Below are 20,278 nucleotides of genomic sequence, written 5' to 3' on the forward strand. Positions count from 1 at the left end.
ATGGTTGTTCACAGATTTCGACTGTGTGGTTTTGTGGGAATAAAATTCTTAACCACGTAAGCAAAGACAATTCTCAGTAGTATTTGCCGACTCCACGCTGTTACACACGTGCATATCGATCAGTAATTCTGCTCTGAGAAACTGAAGTGGCTCTCATCTCTTTGTCACCCTAAACTCATTTCCTGCTAGGCAAAACTCTTGAAATAGTTCAAGCAAAAATAATTCTAAGAATATAACAAATTATGTGCTGATCTCATAAGGGGAGCATTAAGTCCGTGGTTTGCCAAGAGTTCATTTCCAAGTAATGCTGATACACTAGTTGCCAAAAAAAATGCCATTTAATGTTTCAGTGAAGAAGTGATTTATTGTCAAAAATGTTTCCAGATGTTCAAATTCACCTTCCCTTTAAAAAGCCACATTTTTGAAAGTGGACGACCTTGACTTGCAGCCACCCTGTCACATGATTCATTGTTGTTTAATATGTTGAAAGGAATGAAAGGAAGATGCCTATTTATTTTGCCTCCCTGTGTTCTTAGCCCAGGAAATCCCCACTGCAAATGCACCACGAGTCAGCGGCAAAAGAGGCTCGCAGGAGCTGCGTGGGGAAGCTTGTGCCCCATCTGGTTCGAGTCTTTTGAACTCCGGGGAGGATTGCCATACGTCTGCTGCTCGTGAGAACTTCGGCTCTTGCTGCCTCCCATTACCAAAGAAAGGAGGAGGCCGGACTTCTGGGCGACCTCTGTCATTCCATACAACGCTCTATGTAAACATGTTTCTGGGGATGTCATTATCAGAGTGGTATACCTTTACTGCAGTGTACTGACCGAGTGAGAAGGTGTATATATTCCGTGGGCTGGAGTTTTAAATTTTGGCTCTCACTAATCCATGAAGTGGCTGTACGTGGTGTGCTTACCAGTTGTCTACTTGTTCCGTGTAAGTAGGGAAAGGCCATTTACACGGGACTGGAAAACCATATTTAGTTTATTTGCACCGAATACAAAGAAAGTTCTACCATCCTTCTGAATTACAGATTAATTGAACCTACTGCTTGGTAGCTGCTTAATGTATTTTAACATTAGACGTAGATTCCTAGGGGGAAAAAAGTGTATTTAAGAAAAAAATAAAACCTAGGGGCACCTGGGTGGCTCGGTCGGTTAAGCATCTCACTTTGGCTCAGGTCATGATCTCATGGTTGGTGAGTTCCGGCCCCGTCTGGCTCTGTGCTGACAGCGTGGAGCCTGGAGCCTGCTTCGGGTTCTCTCTCTCTCTCTCTCTCTCTCTCTCTCTCCCTCTCCCCCTCCCACACTCACGCTCTGTCTCTCTCTCTCCAAGATAAATAAAAAAAAATAAAAATAAAAAAAAAACCTTATGAAATGATCTCTGCAGAAAGCCAGCTAGCAATGGGTATGCACTGGGTTAATTATTGTAAATAATATCCTAATTTATTGCCATAAAGTACCCATTGCTTTTGGAGTTTTGTCCCAACAGGAACAATCTCCCAGGGAGCAATTGTCTTCACGGTGCCCTATAATGCCTGCCTCGCAGATCACCTGAATTATCCTGCAGGCCAATGTATTTATTGGGTGCCCCGGGAATCCTTCAGATTGCAGACTCTAAGAAGCTTCCGTTTGGATGCTTGTCGGAGCTAAGAACTCCTCTGGAAGTTTGCCATGATGATTAATACCATGGCCTTCAGATGGGCCAGACACGGACTCCAACCAGTTCTACCGTTCACTGGCTGGGCAAACTCAAGTTACTCATTTGTAAAATGGAGATACTGTCCTGTCACCATCACTGTGAAAGATGGGATAATGAAATAGGGTGCTTAAGGTATTTGGCACAGAATAAACGCTCAATATTATTATTTTTATCAAAAGTGTAACTATTATTACAAAATTGATTTTATTATTACGTATCTTACTTATCTTACTTACATGTCTTACTTATCTGCTATGGGATTCTAAAGCAGGGTTCCTTGAATGGGAATGACTTATAGAAAAAACAAAAACAAAAACAAAAACAAAGCCAGTATTCTTGTCTCAAACCAGACGTTTTATTCAGCCAGTCATTTTTGTAATGTCCTCTTCACCTGAATTATCCTAATGGCATACTTTTTCTGTTTTATTTATGGATCATTTTCATCAGAGAACTTCCTCCCGAGAGACTTTTCCATCTTTCATGGAGCAGCAGGAAGTTGGAGAGTTTGGGGCTCCTGCTGAGCTCAGAGCCTTCTGGAAGCAGCTGAACAGTGTGCCTCACAGCCTTGCTCTGTGTTTTGTCCCTGTGTCCGTGGCTCTAAGTTTCACCTATTCCAGTGCGTGTCTAAACCACAGATTCTTGGATCTGAAATTGGAAAGCTCACACCCCGGACCTCTGTGGCCAGGGGATGTGTAGCTTCATTTAAAGGAAGTGAAATGGCCTTGAACAATGGAGTGTCCACTTTCAGCTCTGATGCCAAGCAGGAAGCAGCCCTTCCTGCCAAAGAGGCTTAAAACTTCCAACTCCCTGTTCATATCTGCCTTCAGTTTGGCCCTTATGCTCCTGTTTTGTATTCATTTCATGGATGTTACATTTTCCTGCATCTTTCTGAAAACTCCAAGCAGGTACGTTCCAGAATTCTCTTCTTCCTCTTCAAAGATAAGTTTTCCTAGATTGGATCATCATTTGTAAGCCTTCCCTTTCCCTTGGTTTTCTGTCTTTCTGATGGGTCCAGATTGGCTTATTTCTGTTACAGATTTTGAACTGAGGGAGATCCATCAGGCACAGTCTCTGTAGGGCGACTGTTTGTCCTGCTGTGCAGACAACACCACCTGTTCCCACATAATTAATAAGAGTATCCCCTTTCACTTGCAAAGTATCCAAGTTTAGAAAATAAGCTGTATGGTCCCCCTGAGTCTCAGCCCTGAGTCTCCGATAGGGTGGGCACAACGTCTCCAATTGTACTACTGTTCAGAGGCTCTTTCCCTCCTACCAACGCCAGGAAGAATAGGCTGGTTTGCATCTCCCTGGTTCCATTTGTGTTGGTCGGTTTGTTTCTTTCCCCAGCTGGAGTGTGCTGCAATGCAGTGGGATCTTGGCCAGCCCCCCACTCTTTTCCAAGTCCCTAACTGTGCTACCAATTTCAAGGCAGTCGGCAGTTCTTTGACAGGGGTGGGAAGTGAAAGCCTGCATTGCCCACCCAGCACATAGTGTTTCCTGGCCTTGTCCACAATTGCAGTTCCCAGCTATGCATTCTTGGGCAGGAATACACCCTTCCCCCCTCCCACCTCCGCTCTCTGCCAACCCATCTACTTGAATACTGTCGGTAGTATTCCCAGTGGGGTGGCATGAATAGAAAAAGTCACCACTATGGCCAACTCTGAGGACTGCTCTGAGGAGTAGGGGATGCCGAATGCTTACTTTTCTGTTCAGTGGATATTTCAGCCTGCAGGGAAATACTAACATTTTTCCCTATCAACCTTGCCAGCCTCCACATTGCGCTGGTTCAGAGAGTCCAGTGCATAACTCCCAAAATGTATTTTTTCTATATATCCCCATTGATGATTCAGTTACTAATTTTTTCTCCTGATTTTGACATATGATAGTCAATTTCTAGTTGCGAATTCTAAGAATGTTGCTAATTCTTCTCTTGTGAATGTTCATGGCATACATCTTTCTGTGGGACTTTAATAGAAGATAAATTAGGCAACAAGAATCTGACACCAAGCTAACCCCAGATTCATAATTCAATTAATACTTGGTTGAGTGACATTCTTTGCTGTTTCACTGGAGATTTTTTTATCCTGCATTTGGATGTGAGGTTGTGTTATGATTTTTTTTTTTTTTAATCAATGCTGTTTACACGGTAAGTAATGAAAACTGACAATGGTTTAAGCAAAAGGGGAATTTATAGAAAAGATACTGGAACATCTCACAGAACCCATAGAAGAGCTTGATAACCAAAGCTTGAAGAAAGGGAAGCCCTAAGGTCTTTGGCATCAGTAGTTTAAGACTTTCTCTCTAGAGTGCTTCCATTAATTAAGCAGTGGGCCAACAAACTCCCCTGTGTACCTTGATAAGTCTCTAGATTCTCTGCCCCAAACTACATATTCCTGCATTAGCTGTGATTTGGGCCAGTTTGAGTCAAATATCCACTGACTGTGGCATGGTGGTAGGGTCATTTAACACAGACATGACTGTTGACAGTAGCCACTGTGCAGTAGGATAGTTTTCAGAGAAGGGAGAATTGCAATGGGGCAACCACCCTAAGGGGTGTCAATTCCAGTTTTCTATGTATGCTACTCAGTTACATTTTTGGTGACACAACTATTTTTGAGATAAATATTCCGTACTTCCCTTGACTGTCTACCATATACATGCATGCAGGCCATCTGCACTCTTTGCCTAAGGAAAGCCATATGATATCAAAAAAGATGAAAAAAAATTATTTTAGGAGGAGAGTTCCTATGAGATGGTAAGGAAATTATTAACAGCAAGCCTTTTCCACAAAGATTATAAAAATGACTCCCTGCATTAGGGAAAAGTATAGTGTTGAAAGGGAAACTATGAGAAAGAAAATACCAGTAGATATCAGGAAGAGTGTTTCCCAGCCCATGAGACCAGAAGGGCTGGTGGGAACACCTGAAACAGTGTGGCCCAGTGGAACTCGAGTCAAGGGGCAGGCAAAGAGAGTGATTGCCCCCAGAGCAAAGCCAGTACTGAGTGTAGAGAGTTTCCCTCCTGTACACAGTCAAAAGGATTCATTCATAGCCAAGACAGAGGGTAGCTTCCAGCCACTCCCAACTGGAGGAGGCTGTTTGTGACATTAAGAGCAGCCTGAAGTGACCCCTACCCTTCCTCACTGGGCAAGGAAACCACTGTGGCTGCTGGCTCCATCTGACCAGAAGAGGTGGCCAGAACACCTAGAATCTGTTCTGCCCAGCAGTGCCCCAGAAAAGAGAAAGGCAGGTAGAGCCACTAGTTGCAAAGCAAAACCAGTGGACCTATTTGTCCAGGGAATTTGGGGTGCAAGTTGGCTTAAGTTAAGATAACAAGGAGTTTTACCAGCTTTAGAGCTGCTTCTTCCTCTGTCCCTGGGCAAGGAAACTATTTCATAGGCCCACTCATGCCAAATATAGCTTTCCAACTGCTTGACCAGGAAACCTACCCAAGAGCACATGGCAAGCTACGCAGCCCATCCAATAGCCCTGCTTACAGTGGCAAAGAGCACAATCCATAGCTTCTCCATCTGCAAAGCAAAACTGATGGCCTCACCTGACCAGGAAGTTCAGTGTACATTCTTACCTGATACAGATTCCCAGACAATGAACCATACAGACCCTGAGTCTCATCTCATCCTACTGCCCTGCCAGTGCAGGGAAGCTAATTCACAGTCCTGTCTACTACTAAATATTGTATCCAGTCCCAACCATCTAGTGAGCCTGACCAGAGAATCCAGGCAACCATAGAGCCCATCCTACAGTTTCATGTGGGCAGGGAACCCAAGCTAGCAGTCCTATCCAGATAATCTCAGCAAGTGGCACCCCTCCCCCACCCCATACCCAACGTGAGAGCTTAAACATTTGGCTTGACCAAAAATAGATATAGGCATCTCTGCCCAAAGGCATTTTCAGCAGACATGCCCAGAAGCACAGTAATAAAAACTTAAGTAATAAAAACTTATGCCTTACGGAACTAGGAAGAGAAGACCAAATTGGGTCCAAAGTTAGAAGAAGAAAGGAAATAATAAATATTAATGTAATAATAACAGAGAACAGAAAACAATAGAAAAGATGAACCAAACTAAGAGTTTCTTCTTTGAAAATATAAACAAAATTAAAAAACCTTTAGCTAGACTAACCAAGGAAGAAAGAGAGAGGATCCGAATCACCAAAATTATAAATAAAATAGGAGACATTTCAACTAACACCACAAAAATTCAAAAGATAATAAGAGGCTACTATGAACAACAATATGACAACAAAATGAAGAGCCTAAAAGAAACAGAAAAATTCTTAGAAACTTACAACCTACCAGGACTGAATCTAGAAATAATAGAAAATCTGAATAGATCAATCACTAGTAAGAAGATTAAATCAGTGATTAAAAATCTCCCAACAACAATACACCAGTACTAGATGCCTTCCCTGGCGAATTTTACCAAACATTTAAAAATTAACACCAATCCTTCTCAAACCATTCCAAAGTCAAAGTGGAGGGAATACTCCCAAACTCATTTTATGAGACCACCATTATCTGTATGTCAAAACTCAGAAAAGGACACTATTGGAAAAAGAAAACTATAAGCTGATATATCTGATAAGTATATATGTAAAATTCTCAATAAACCAAATTCAGCGCACATTAAAAGGATCATTCAGCATAATTAAGTGAGGTGTATCCACGGGATGGTTCAACATATGCAAATTAATCAATGTGATATATCACATGAAGAGAATGAAAGAAGAATCATATGATCATCTTAGTAGGTGTGAGAAATGTTTTTGACAATATTCAAGTCCATTCATGATAAAAACTGTTTACAAATTAAACATAGAAGAAACATATCTCAACAAAATAAAGACTATAGATGACAAACCCACAGCTAGCATTATATTCAATGGCGAAATGTTGAAAGTGATTCCTTTAAGATCAGAACAAGACAAGGATGCCCATTCTTATTACTCCTATTCAACACAGTACGGGAAACCTTAGCTACAACAATCAGGCAAGAAAAAGAAATAAACGGTATTAGAATTGGAAAGGAAAAAGTAAGACTGTCTCTTTCTGCAGATAACAGGATTTTATATATAGAAAATCCTAAAGACTCAATCAAAAAGCTGTTTGATCTAATCAATGAATTCCATAAAATTGCAAGGTACAAAATTGATATGCAAAAATTAGTAGCATTTTTATACACTAAGGATGAATTTTCTAAAAAAGAAATAAATTGATCTCATTTATAATAACATTATAAACAATAAAATACTTAGGGATAAATTTAGCCAAGGAGGTGCAATATCTCTCTACTCTGAAAACTATAAGACATTGATGAAAGAAAGAGAAGAACACACAAATAAATGGAAACGTATCTTGTGTTCATGGACTAGAAGAATTAATATCATTAAAATGTCAAGCCATCGATAGAGTCAATGTAATTCTTATCAAGATTCCAGTGGCATTTTATACAGAAGTAGAACACTCCTAAAATCTATATGGAACCACAAAAGACCCCAAATAGCCAATGAAATACTAAGAAGAAGAAAACAGGAGGCATCACACCTCCTGATTTCAGGCTATAGTAATCAAAATAGTATGGCACTATTTTTAAGAGTATGGCATAAAAGCATACAAATAGACTAATGAAACAGAATTGAAAGCCTTGAAATAAACCCACACATAGAGTCAACTAATATTTGATAAGGGAATACTTATCAAGAATACTCACTGGAGAAAGGATAGTCTCTTCAATAAAAGGTGCTGAGATAATTGTATATTTACATGTAAAAGAATGAAACTGGACTCCTTTCATACAACACTCATAAACATTAAGTTGAAATGGATTAAAGACTTAAATGTAAGACTTGAAACCATGGAGCTCCTAGGAGAAAATATAGCAATAAAGCTCCTTGGCAAGGGTCTTGGGAATGATTGCTTGGATATGACACCTAAAGTACAAACAACAAAATCATAAATAAACAAGTGAGTTTACATCAAACTGTAAGGCTTCTGTACAGCAAAAGAAACCATCAGCAAAGTGAAAAGACAACCTATGGAATGGGAAAAAATATTTGCAAAGCATATATCTGATAAGGGATTAATTTCTAACACATAAAGAACTCATACAACTAAATCACAAAAAAATTTATAATCAAATTAAAAATGGGCAAAAGACTTGAATAGACATTTTTCCAAAGAATATATATGAAAAGCCAACAGGTACATTAAAAGATGCTCAACATCATTCATCATCAGGGAAATGCAAAATAAAACCACAATGAGATATCACCTCACATCTGTTAGAATGGCCATCATCAAAAAGACCAGAAATAACAAATACTGGTGAGGGGTAGAGAAAAGAGAGGAACCCTTGTGCATTCTTGGTGGGATTCTGAATTGGTATAGCCACTATGGAAAATGGTATGGAGAATCCTCAAAAACTTTAAAAGAGAAATACCGTATGATCCAGCTAATTCACCCCTGGGAATATATCCACAGGAAATGAAAACACTAACTCAAAAAGATATATGCACCCTCATGTTTATAGTAGTATTATTTACAGTAGCCAAGACATGGAAACAGCCTAAGTGTCCATTGATTTATAAATGGATAAAGAAGTTGTGGTAATAATATATAATGAAATATCATTCATCCATATAAAGTGAGAAAATCCGATCATTTGCAACAACATGGGTGGACCTTGAAGGCATTATGCAGAGTGAAGTAAGTCAGACAGAGACAATGTATCATCTCACTTATAAGTGAAATCTAAAAAAAAAAAAAAAAAAAAAAAAAAAAAAAACCTCATAGAAAAACAGATCAGACTTGTGGTTACCAGAGGTAGAGGGGAGAGGAAGGGGATACTGAAGGAAGGTGGTCAATAGACACAAATTTCCAGTTATAAGATAAATAAGAGGGGGGAAGTAATGGAGAATGATGATGTAATTACAACGTAATGTGCAACAACAATGGCTATAATGAACACCACTGTACAATATACAGGAAAGTTGTTAAGCGAATTAATTCTAAGACTGCTAGTCATAAGGAGAAAATTATTTTCTATTTTTCTGTTCTTTTTTTTTTGTCATTTTATCTATATGAGATGATGGATGTTACCCAAACTTACTCTGTTGATCATTTCACAATATATGTAAATCAAACCATCATGATGCACACTTTAAATTTATACAGTGATGTACGCCAGCTATTTCTCAGTAAAAGTAGGAGGGAGGGTAAAAAAGATAAGTAATGTATATAATTGATACCTTTTATTGAATGTTTGGAGTATTTACTCCCTTTTTTGTGTGTGACAGATACCCTTATACATAAAATCATTATGGGTATCTAATTACTTCGGTGAGAAAACTAGAAGTAGAATTACTGGGTAATTTTTTAAGGGCATTTGAAAGCCTTTGATTCATCTTAGCAACTAGTCCTGCAGAAAATTCACACAAAATTACAACACCTTTTCCCCCCACTCTTGTCCACAATCAAAATTATTAAAAAGTTATCTGTGTATTTTATATTTCATTTTTATTTTAACTTTTTTCTTTGGCTGCCAGTGTTTTTTTTTTAATATTTTGATGCTTACTTTCCCACCCTTTTTTAAATGTTTATTTATTTTTGAGAGAGAGAGAGAGAGAGAGAGAGTGTGTGTGTGTGTGAACAGGGGAGAGGCAGAGAGATAGACACAGAATCAGAAGCAGGCTCCAGGCTCCAAGCTATCAGCACAGAGCCTGATGCGGGGCTCAAATTCACAAACCGCGAGATCATGACCTGAGACAAAGTCGGACACTTAACCGGCTGAGCCACCCAGGCACCCCTCCTCCCTTTTTTTAAACACATGATTTCACGTTTTTACCCATTAAAATTGTTCCATTTCTTCGTATTTATTATAGCTTTTATAAGTTTATTATCCCTTTGTGGATTACAGTTTTCTCTAGTTTGTCATTTGTCTTTTAAATTTGCTTTTGCTTGTTTTTTTATTTTAAATATTTAATTATTAATTTCTAATTTTGTTGCATTTTGATCTTTGCATAAAATATTACACCAGTAATGATTGCTAATATTGGTATACTCGTGTGTATGTCTCCTAGTTTTTTTATTTATTTTTTTAAAAACATTTGTTTAATGCTTATTTATTTTTGAGAGAGAAAGAGCGCCAGTGAGGGAGGGGCAGAGAGAGAAGGAGACACAGAATCTGAAGCAGGCTCCAGGCTGTGAGTTGTCAGCACAGAGCCCTACGCGAAGCTCAAAGCTCCAACCCACAGACCACAAGATCATGACCTGAGCTGAAGTGGGACACTTAGCCGAGTGAGCCACTTAACCGAGTGAGCCGCCAGGCACCCCAAGTGTTTATTTATTTTTGAGAGAGTGCAAGTGGGGGAGGGGCAGAAAGAGGGGGACAGAGGGTCCAAAACCAGCTGTGCACCAATAACTGCGAGCTTGATTGGGGGGGGCTCAAACTCAGGAACCTTGAGATCATGACTTGAGTCGAAGTCACCCGACTAAGCCACCCAGGTGCCCCTGTGTCCCCTGGTTTTAATTCAACTTATCTTTTTGTGTTCCTCTCCCTTTTGTCTTGAGAAAGGCATGCTTGGCTTAGTTCTCTGGTGGTGTTCTTCCCCGTTCTTATTAATTCCACAAAAGCCCTAGCATTTTATTCATTTTCTGACCCTTTTGCTCTCCTACTTATTCTCAAGTAAACAGTTTGGTAGCAGTTTGATGTGTCTTAATACAATATTCAAAGTCTCTTATAGACTAACAAAGTATAACTAAACCTAGAATGTCATGGTCCTTAGAGTTGAGGATATTTTAGTTTCAGTTTTGTATGAATCTTTAACCTGGTGTCGGATATTTGTATAATATATGTGTCATATTTACATACATGCACACACACATACATACATATCTCAGAATGAGTATGTCAGACTATAAATTATGAATGTCCGAGCAAGTAAAATCAAATTGTTGTTTATAGAATAAATGCAAGAGTACCTGAGATCCAGTTCCCTGGCAGATGAGTGATGAAGGGAATCTTGATATAATACTGTAACAAGTAAATAGTTAGCAATCAATAAATTAAAGGGAAAATATGTATTTTTAAATAACTTCAAATTTTTGCAATTTCATTTTCTTCTGCAATTAGCCTCTCTTCTGACTCATCTACTTTCCTCTCTGTCTCTCTCCTAGATTACTCCGCATCTACAAACATGGACTGGTATCTCCAATCCTAAAATGAACAACACCCACAAAACAGATTAAAAGTAAATTAACCTTCCCTTGATTCCACATGAGCTTTTGCTTTATTGTATGCAGGCCGTCACTGCAGACACCTGGCTAGTACTGTTGAGAACTGATATTTTTACTCTGCCTTTCATATTTCCTCTGTAAGCGTCTTCAGTCGGGCTACTGTCCCACGTCACACTGTGGTAACTCTCCTCAAGGCCCCCAGTGTGCCCCAGTTTGTTATGTCCCATGGTCACTTTGGTTTTCTTGTTCACTTGTTCTTGCAGCAATAATAGACCAAGAAGACCACTGCTTCCCCCTCAAAACACTCTCTTCTCTTGGCTTCAATGACATTATTCTCTCCTAGATTTCCCCCTACCTCACAGGCTGCTCCCATCTAGACTCATTTCTTAGACCTTTTTCTCCTTGACATGACAATACTGGAGGACTCTAGACTTAATATTGGGCTTGTTTTCTTCTTTATCTTGCTAATCTCCCTTTAAGAATCTGTCTTATCCTGTGGACTAAAATTCCATCTAAAGCTTTTTTATATCTGGCTTCTTTCACTCAGGAAATATTTTTGAAATGCATCCATGGGCTTGCATATACTAAAAGGTTTTTTTTTTTCCATCTTTATTGGTGGTTAGTATTGTATTGTATGAATGTACTACAATTTATTTATTCACCTGTTGGTGGACATTCTGGTTGTGTTCAGTTTGGGGCTATTATACATAAAACTACTATGAACATTTAACTTAAGTCTTTATGGGGACAGAGGATTCACTAGGGGGATGTGGCTGGTAAGTATTTTGGCAAGGAATGGGTGGGACTTTTGTTCAGTGTATGTTACACTTAACAGAATTGACCAACTGCCTTCCAAAGTGGTTGTGCCATTTTACATTCCCACCAGCCATGGGGGAAGTTCTCCTTGCTTCAATCCTATCAGTTGTTATTATCAGACTTTAAAAATTAGCCATCACAGTTGGTAAATAATGATTTTAAGTTGCATTTTTCTGATGAGTAACGATGTTGAGCATCTTTTCATGTACTTATTAGTTAAACATTTGCCCCTTTTTATTGGGTTATTTGTCTGACCATTACAGAATTATAGAAAGTCTTTGTAGATTCTAGATACATATCCTTTGTCAGATATACATGCTGAGAATATTTTCCCCAGTTTATATCTGGCTGTGTCCCTCTAACTAAGGTCACTGCTTCTTTGAAAATGGTCACCTGTACAGGACCCTGATCCTTTCTAGATTCAAGTAATCCATGCTTACCCCTACAGACCTACATATGGTAAGAACTGGACTGTCTCCAGCCCTGGGTTACTGCATTAACAACTATAGTTTCTCTCACACATACTTTTGCAAACATTTCCTTTGAAAATAAGTACTCCTTGAGTCATGTATCTCCTTTAGGCTCATTTCTCCTCTTTATCTGTCTCTCTGTTTAGAAACTATCATTGCTTCTCCAACTAGAATATAGACTTCATGAAGGTGACTAGTGTGTCTTCGTTACCATTGTATCTTTAAAAAATACCTTGCTAAATAAATATTTGTTTAATAAATAGATGAAAAAAATAGCAACACTTTGCCTGGGCAGAAATCCTGACTTGGTCTAGACTAAAAAATGGTTTTAGCAAATCTAAAGAAATTTAGAAAACTAGAGTTTCTTGGTCTACAAAACAAACAAGCAAACAAACAACAGCAACAACAAAAACAGTCTCCAAGGACAGCTTCAGCAGGATATTGTCAACATGATACTCTGGGTAGCTGAACATACGTCCTTTGGAAAAATGTAAGCATCTAGAATTGTCTACCACGCTTTTAAAAATATAGGTTCCCAGGATCCATCCAAGACCCATCGAGACAAGATCTCTGTGAATAGTTACTTTAAAAATCTCTCTGGGTGATTTTAACACAGCTCGTCGCCCCAAGCTGACATTTTGAAGCTTCTTCTCTGGGTTATATCTCTCAAAACGGTCTCCGCCTCCCTCCCCTCACATCATACCACCATAAACTACACATTTCTCTTCAAGTCAAAATTAAAGATCTGTATGAGCATAATGAGGCACAGTTTTAAAATAAAAGAAAAAACACACTGTATGTTTATGAAAGAATTCTAATGGTGTTTAGATAAGTGCTCTTTCAGTCTTGGTCCTTGAAAAACAAATAGGAATCTATCATTGCATCCAAAGGCAGAATTTGGTCTTAAGTTTTGGCAAGAAGTTCAAAACTTAACGACACTGAGTTATAATCTAAATAATGAACTAAATAATGAATCCTAGTGTTTCTGAAGCAAAATGAATGTGTGTGTGTGTGTGTGTTATCATAATTCTGCTTAAGAAATGTTATAAAGGATTCTATTATGGTGCAAAATGCTCCTTTAAGCTCCAAAATAAAATCCTTATAAACCAGCCTGCTTTGAAGGAGCAAGTTCCAGGCTCCATACATGCTTGTGCCACCATAAAGCATGAATCAACATACCAACACAGCTTTTTTTTTTTTTTTTTTTTTGTCTAAGAAAAACTGAATGTCAAGTAGTAACATGGCTAATTGGCAGGCCTTCTCAATTCATCTCTGCATGACCATAACAGGCTCTCCAATTTGTTCTTTCTTTCCCCGTCCTTGCTTATATCCTAACTAACCTGGATTATTCCAGGAAACTTCTTATCCCCGTGAGTGATTCCATTGTCTCTTACACCTCAAACTGTCCCTGCTATAAACTGAATCTTCCCAAAGTACAGCTCCATTCACGACCCCCTCAAAGTGTAAGGTTCTCAGCCTACTTTACCAATGCCACCATCCTCCAATGGCATGTTCCAAATTCCAACCTCAGTACCTTTTTTTTTAAGTATTCCTACTTGTCCACTAGAAGTTGCAAAATTTCTGTAAAGGAGGGACAGCCATCTGATTCGAAGAGCTGAGGGCTTTTTCAAGCTACAGTTGCAAAGAGAACACAATGGTTTTATGAGGTTGTAGCTCCATTTTTGGGGACTTGGGTGTGGAGGTAATTTACAGATACGATGATTATGGAGTATAGGGTTGCAGATGCTAAATTTTATTATAGATTGTCCTATGGTGTGGCTACCGAGTTTTATCTTCCCAAATGCACTCAATGCTATTACCTGTCTGATACCTACTCATTTTATAAAGCCTACCTCAAGTCTTAACTCCTTACAAAGAACTCTTGAAAATCTTTAGTAATTTCCTTAATGCTCCTTGTTAATCATGTTTGGAAAGCCTTAATGCCTCACATTATTAACCATGTTTGGAAATACATACGGTGTCTCAGCTAGACAACAAATAGGTTAAGCAGGTGGAGTCTATCTTATACCAAACTCTCTACGCGGTATTTAAGATGCTTCTCTTAAGGTAGCAGACATTTGACCTATGCTTTGTCCATTCACTTAAATAACTAAAATTCTAATGGAAAGAACAAAACCTTAAGTGTGTGCAAGAAAGTAACTATAAACCTGAGAACATCCAGATGCCTACAACTTTGATCAGAAGACCTGAGCTGCGACTTTTGCTGAGTCGGTGAACCACATTCACGCAGCTTCCTGCGAATGGGAAGGGCTGACTTTTTCACAGTCTGGAGTGAGGATCAAGGGAGAAAATGAATGGGAAGGACTTTGTAAACTGTGAAAGTTTACACAAATGATTCTCCACAAAACAGACTGGACCATCTTTTTAAAATTTTTTAAGTTTATTTATTTTATTTCTTTTTGAGAGAGAGAGAGAGAGAGAGAGAGAGAGAGAGAATGAGCAGGGGAAGGGCAGAGAGAGAGGGAATCCCAATCCGTACTGATGGTGCAGAGCCTGATGCGGGACTGCATCCCACATCCCTGAGATCATGACCTGAGCCAAAATCAAGAGTCGGTGGGAGGCTTAACTGACTGAGCCACCCAAGCGCCCCTGGACTATCTTTAAATATAATAATCATTGGGGCGCCTGGGTGGCGCAGTCGGTTAAGCGTCCGACTTCAGCCAGGTCATGATCTCGCAGTCCGTGAGTTCGAGCCCCGTGTGGGGCTCTGGGCTGATGGCTCAGAGCCTGGAACCTGTTTCCGATTCTGTGTCTCCCTCTCTCTCTGCCCCTCACCCGTTCATGCTCTGTCTCTCTCTGTCCCCAAAAAAATAAATAAACGTTGAAAAAAAATTAAAAAAATATATATATAATAATCATGTTGTATCATTCTCTTTTTAAAAATACTGTATCACTCTTAAGCTTAAAACTCTTGAAACATTTTACCTGGAATAATAGGCTTTCTTTGCCCCTGTTTCTACAGTGACTCACTATTTATTTCCTCAATTGAATCAAGCCCCTCCCCCACCTTCTATATATAGCCCTTCCCGACCCCCCCCCCCCCGCCCCACCCCGCCCGCCCCTCCAGCCCCGCCCTCCCCCGTCCCAGCCAGGGTCCTGCTCCTTCTCCTTTTAGGTCCTCTTGCTTTGGGTCTGTTATAAATGTGTTTTCTTGGCTACAATGATGGGGGGGGGGCTGCCCAGCACCTTGAAGGCTTTGGCTCAGGGGCTGCGCAGAAGGAGGTGTTGGGCTGACCCCATCTCCCCAGAGGCTAGTGCGGAGTCAGGCAGAAGCCTCACCCATCTAGGGAGCCACCGCCTCTGCCATGAGCCTCTGGGCTTGTCTGTTCCCAATAAACTGTTCACAGGTTGCAGGAATCAGGATTATTCACCTTGCCCTGTGGGGTACAAGAAGGCTAAAGGGGAACCAATGAGCAAGCAGCCTTTGGGGGTTGGATGCTGGGAGGCTTGGGAGTGGAAACAAAGGTTATTATACAAAAGGAAAAGCTACATATGAATAATCTACAAGTGGCCTGTGGAATAAATGTGGATCCACACACAAAACAAACAAACAAACAAAAACCTCATTTGCACCAGCCCACTCTGGTCTCCCTTTAATTCTTGTGACATTTCAAGTCTCTTCTGTGGCTGAGTCTTTCCTAGCCTTCAGTTCTTGGTTCAAATGCCACCTCTGCAGAGATCTTTCCAGACCATCCTATCTAAACAACCTTCACTCATCCCTTGCTAGGTTGTTCTCTGTCCCATCATCTTGTTCCTTTACCTCCTGATACTGACCAGTGTTTGAAGTCACCTTGCCCATTTTTTTTGGTTATTTATTCATGATCTTCCCCCACCTCAGGATTGAGGACTTCTCTCCTCTGTCTCCAGACTGAACGGACACTCAGTAAGTTTCATGAAAGTCAAGTGAATGAGTGATTAGAATAATGATCAAAACCCGGAATAACAGGGCCAGGAGAATAATGAGAAGAAAGTTCAGGAGGTATTAGCCATAATAGACATGAAGCTGACAGATATAAGCCAGTAAGTGGGCAAAGAATAAAGTATAGAAATGGGAAAGATATGGAAAATTATAAAATAAAAAGATTAAGAAAGAAAGGACATTCTTCTGGGGAAGTCATTAAGTTATTAATTTTAGGAAGTAATACTTTAGGTAGAAAAGTAACGTTCGATATGTCATTTGAGAGAATATTATATTATATTATATTATGCTTGAACGTTCGATATGTCATTTGAGAGAATATTATATTATTGATATGCTTGAACTTCCATATTATTGATATGTATTTATGGGCAGCACATTTCCAATCTGGTTGCAACCTACCGAGTGTGGGAAAGATCAGAATTTATTTTTGATCTGAGACTTCTGGGAAAGCAGATTGACTCTTTGAGCACACAAATCCAGTAGGACATATTTGGACCCTGCTGCTAAGGACAATTTTACTCTCTTATTGTAAATTTTGTCCCCCAAAATGCCAAATTTCTTTCCAAGTTATCGTTTTTCAGCAGAGTCCCGTCGCTCATGTAGTGATTTGCCTGAGGTCCTTGGCAAAGTCTTTCTTATTTTGTCATAAAAAAAGGCTAACTTTCAGAATTAACTTAGGTCTGTATCTGATGCCAACCTTTAGCCATAGGATGAACAGCTAAATAGCGACCTGAAACACTTTGAATATTGCAACCATTGAATTTCTGTCTCCTCTTTTATTTTATTTTAGGTATTCTTGTCTTCTGATTTACTATTTTCTCTCCCATAACCTCTTGTTCATGGAATAGATCTAGCCCATGGTAAAATTATCAAGTAATGAAATAAACGAGGTTTCTTTCTCACTCATTCCCGGGCTCACTATATTCAACTTCTCCTAAAAGAAAGTCAAACCTTTGCTTTACACGCTCTGGTCCCCCACCTACATCCCCCATGCCCCTCGAATCATGCTTTTCTCTTCCAGCTTACTCAGCACAGCCCATATTCAAGGCAAGATTCAGGCATTAATCATTTCTACTTCTGTGTGAATTAAATCCGTGGTGTCAAGGTTTTAAAAGTATTTAACTCAGAGAAGTAGGTTTCAACTCTGGCTGCTCATTGGAATCATGCTAGAATCATTTAAAATGTACCTATATCTGAGCCTTCCACCCTTAAATATTCTGACTTAGTTTGTCTAAGATGGGGCTCGGCATCAATATTTTTTAAAATATTCTAGGTGATTTTTACGTACAGGATTGCGAGTCATTGACCTACAGCCTAATCTCTCATCTTGCAAGGACAGAATTCTGTCTCCTGTCAAGGTAATTTCTAACCAAACTAAGAAGAAGCTATTCCATCAGCCAAGGTTCTACAAAGGGAGGTTGATCCACTATGTGTATTAAGGACAAGAGATTTATTATAAGATATTAGACTTCACATATTGTGAGAGGAGCTGGCTAAGTCAAGTTCAGAAATGGAAACTGTAGCGTCAGAGAGAAGTAACTACCAGCCCTCCTGAAGACCTGTCATGGGCGGCCAAGCTGGAGTTTGCAGGGAAATCCAGGGATCGAGGCCCTCTTGGCTGCAGACTGAGGCTGTGGAAGGTGAGAAGGCAGAGAAATCTGTACCTGGGGTGGGTCTGGTCGCTGTTGCTCAGGAGGGGCCCCAGCGGGGAAGATGGGGTGCAGGGAGAGGGCTGCCAAGCTGGAACAACCACGCCATTGTCTCTCTCTCTCTCTCTCAGGTAGCTAACTAACCACATTCCTTTCGCCCTCCAGATCTCACCCAAATTCCTCTTTTGACCAATTCTAACCTGGAGCAAAACAGAGAAGGGGAGGCTACAAAGACACTTATTATGGAGCCCAGTTGATACTTGCTGGTGTCAAGAGGAAAACACCGTAGGTTTGGGGATTTAGACACCAGCCCCCAGATAGCTATCTACGTTCTGCTTACTTCATCAACACATAAGGCTCGTCTTGCCCAAAAAACATCTTCTAATCACCTCACACCCATGAGGACGGCAATTACTAAAAAAAGAAATAAACAAACAGAAAATAATAATTGTTGGCAAGGATGTGGAGAAATGAAAGCCCTTGTGCTTGGTGGGAAAGTAAAATGGCACTGATACTATGGAAAATAGTATGGCATTTCCTCCAAAACTTAAATATAGGATTATCACGTGGCCCAGTAATTTCACTTCTGGGGATATACCCAATAGAAGTGAAAGCAGGTGTTCAGACAGATATTTATACACCAATGTTCATAACAGCCTTATTCACAATGGCCAAGAAATGCAAGCAACCCAGTGTCCATTGCTGGATGAATGGATAAATAAATGTGCCTTTTTAAAAACAATGGAATATTATTCAGTCTTAAAAAGGAAGGGAAGTGGGGCATCTGGGTGGTTCAGTCGGTTAAGCGTCCAGCTTCAGCTCAGGTCATGAGCTCACAGCTTGTGAGTTAGAGCCCCGCGTCGGGCTCTGTGCTGACAGCTCAGAGCCTGGAGCCTGCTTCGGATTCTGTGTGTCCCGCTCTCTCTGCCCCTCCCCCTCTCGCACCCTGTCTTTCTCAAAAATAAATAAACATTAAAAAAATTTTTTTAAAGAAAGAGAAGTCTGACATATACTAGAACACGGATAATCCTTGGAGACATCATGATAAATGAAATAAGTCAGTCACAAAAGGACAGATACTGTCTGATTCCACTTACATAAAGCATTTAAAGTACTCATTCACAAAGACAGAAAGCAGAGTGGTGGGTGCAGGGGCTGGGGGAAAGGAGAATGGGCAGTTACTGTTTCATGGAGACAGAGTTTCACCTTTGCAAGACAAAAAAAAGTCCTGGAGGTGGATAGTGATGTTGGTGGCAAAGAAGGTGAATGCAGTTAATGCCACTAAATTGTACACTTAATGGTTAAGACGGCAAATTTTATGTTATGTATATTTTACCACAATTTAAAAAAAAAGGAGAAAGAAAAAAATCATGGAAGAGGGGAGCCTGAATAAGTCTGTTTAAAAGGCTGAAGCATCTCATGCCCATATTAACTCCCTGTGTTCTTTGTTCTTTTGATTGAAGGCAATAAAAGTCACAGATAACTCAGAAAACTAAAAAAGGTGGCAAGAATGAGCTGTCAGGAAGAAGGGGAAGAGGAAGCAGAAACAGAGGAGACCACTCAGAATACAAATTTGGAGAAAAGCCTACATCAATGGCCACAACTCAATTGATTTATGGGAAGGTGGAATATACTAAAGAAAAAAGGAAACCACTTAACCAGCAAACAATCCAAGAGGGAAAACAAGCAAACTGTGGAAGCTATTTGATTAATAAATACATATCTGTAGAAATAAAAAATCCACTCTACATCGATCAAAATACATAACACAACTCTCAAAGAGTCAAAAAATAACAAAAGGTATAAAGGAGAAAAGATGTTAGAAGTCACCGGTGAGTACTTTTGCAAAACTGTATTTAAAAGATTACAGCAGATGGAATCACGTACAGCAATTAAACACTATGAATAAAAGTTTAAACCATTATTGCTTTTATTTATTTTTTTTAATGCTTATTTACTTATTTACTCTGAGCTGTCAGCACAGAGCCTGACGCGGGACTCGAGCTCACGAATTGCAAGATCATGACCTGAGCCAAAGTCCCACGCCCAACCGACTGAGCCACCCAGGCGCCCCCATTATTGCTTTTAAAGCACATCTGTGTGTGTCCGCCTGAAAGGAAACACGCGTGTGGTCAGAAATTATCTTCAGAAGTTGACAGTTACAGAAATTATTGTGTCTTTATATATGCATTTGAGTTTCTAAGCAAGCAAAATATATTAACTTCTATAATCGGAAAAGCGGTAGTGCTATTCCGAACGAAACAGAAAAAGCTCCCCACTTCGAGCGCCATGTCTTTCCTAGGAATGCGGTGGAGCGAGGTGATCCTTACACCCGCCCGTTTGGCGGGGTTGCAACTCTGCCTGGCGGGCAGGGGAATCATTGCAGCGCCGGGAGGGAATTCCGAGAACATCCGGGGCCTTTCCTGCGGCGGCGCTTGGACCTTGACAGC

The 20,278-nt window shown here is 39.9% G+C and overlaps 1 long non-coding RNA gene across 1 annotated transcript; it reads left to right on the top strand.

Annotated features, from left to right (window-relative positions):
* The first annotated feature begins 1,940 nt into the window (after nucleotides 1-1,940).
* On the top strand, nucleotides 1,941-19,556 carry LOC123606207. The gene is made up of 2 exons (XR_006716162.1): nucleotides 1,941-2,603; nucleotides 19,292-19,556. It is a non-coding gene; the product is annotated as an uncharacterized LOC123606207 (long non-coding RNA).
* The last annotated feature ends 722 nt before the right edge of the window (nucleotides 19,557-20,278 follow it).

This window comes from Leopardus geoffroyi, chromosome A2 (genome assembly GCF_018350155.1).
Source record: "Leopardus geoffroyi isolate Oge1 chromosome A2, O.geoffroyi_Oge1_pat1.0, whole genome shotgun sequence".
In the NCBI taxonomy this organism is placed as follows: Eukaryota; Metazoa; Chordata; class Mammalia; order Carnivora; family Felidae; genus Leopardus; species Leopardus geoffroyi.